The 1,726-nt window shown below is 33.5% G+C and overlaps 1 long non-coding RNA gene across 1 annotated transcript in view; it reads right to left on the reverse strand.

The window, feature by feature from the left end:
- The window catches only part of LOC109585888 (uncharacterized), an 11,452-nt gene that overhangs the window by 3,789 nt on the left and 5,937 nt on the right, over nt 1–1,726 (reverse strand). The window contains exons 6-7 of the long non-coding RNA XR_002186715.1: nt 795–901; nt 231–313 (exon numbers count right to left, since the gene is read on the reverse strand). This is a non-coding gene — a long non-coding RNA (uncharacterized LOC109585888). The remainder of the gene's footprint in view (nt 1–230; nt 314–794; nt 902–1,726) is intronic.

A 1,726-nucleotide genomic window follows, 5' to 3' on the forward strand; every position in this document is an offset into this window, starting at 1 on the left:
ATTTGTGTCTCCAATGGAATATTTATTGCTATGCATCAGGCTATTAGCAAAATACATACATGTATATGTACTGTATTTGAATACCATTTACTGAGGGATAGTCTACCTAACTACTTTACATCTACATGTACATCTACATGTACATGTACATGTACATGTATCATCAATACATTTAGTATTAATACTGTTTCATTGTGTGTACATGTACCACAAGTCAGTGCATGACTTACAGTATAGGTATTCCTCATCAGTGTATGTTGGAATGGGAAGTTTCTTTAGTAGTCACATACAAACGATACAACACCAGCTCATCCTAAATTAACAATTAGCACTTAATACTGTACAGTGGAAATTTTGGAGGGAGCTAAATTGCTAAAATTGAAAAATTTTTGCGAAAATGTGGCCACATGTAGTTGAGCACATGCATAAGGGCTCAAAATGGCAGATTTTTATTTTGGCAAATGGCTATCAAAGCGCCTAATTTGCCAAATTAAACTACCTCCAAAATTTTGCACTACATGATAGCTTAATATCTAGAATGACAATTTTATCGTTAAACTATTTTAGAAATATCAAATATTTGTCCTACTACAAAGTACATGTACATGCACATTGCAAGTTTCAATGCTCTTTATGTGCTGTATATTGTGCATGAATGAGCCTTACAATAACAGCAATGGTTTGGTTTAGTTGGTGTGTCTTGCAAATCCCAACAAATATTTTTACAATAAAAATTCAAGGTCACAAAATAAACTAACTATACTGAACTTGTAGAATAACATTAAACGACTTACTTAAGTTTGTGAACAACATCCATTTCCAAGGTCAAACATGCTTCCTTCTGAGTCTTGCCTTTGGGTGCCTGTACCCTGAACCACTGTCAGTTGGTATTAGTAATGTTCTAAAATTTTAAAAATTAATTAATGTGACAAACATAAAGATTTATTCCCAAATAAAAGATACGCTACTGATAATAACAATAGTAGGAACTAGTACAGTACATAATATTTTCACCACAAATCCCACCTGCCACCATTTGGTTTAACATTAACACACTTTACTGAGCTAAAGTTAACTCCTAATAGCTTCAAACTCAGCTAATTACACATATATACATGTAATTCTCCACTTATAATAATATTAATAGTAGAGCCATATGCCACGTGAAGTGTTGATTATTTGTTGCACTTTTAGTAGGTCCTATACACTCCATCCTTTTTTATGTAAATGACAAAATAAGCACTGAGCAACAGGATATTCATATACTAGTTCTTGGCAATATATTTGATTATGCATATACTATTATCCATAGTTATGAACGTTTAGTATATTCCTCAAATTTGGAGTGACAGAGGTATATCTATTGTCCAGTCTAAATGCTCCTAGCCATGAGTGTGGCGTGGCGTCTGTTATAAGGGTGCAAACTTATCTCATGCACTATGTGACTGTGTCACGTGGCATGATCATAACCCACTTATGGCAGAGTTGTTGAAAGCCATGCATAATGCTAATCTCATTTCCAATTGAAGCTAGATGTATGTATAGTCATCTAACACATAATAACATGTATATTCTCACACTACACAAGTTCATCATGTTTTGACAATATTAGACAATGCTCTATTGTGAGCAGTCATGAGGACATGCATTCATTTACTATACTGTATGTGTATGTTATACAAACAATACTATCAATCTCATGCATGCTGTATGGTCATGAGCATTA

Source organism: Amphimedon queenslandica, unplaced genomic scaffold (assembly GCF_000090795.2).
Source record: "Amphimedon queenslandica unplaced genomic scaffold, v1.1 AMPQUscaffold_12989, whole genome shotgun sequence".
Lineage (NCBI taxonomy): Eukaryota > Metazoa > Porifera > Demospongiae > Haplosclerida > Niphatidae > Amphimedon > Amphimedon queenslandica.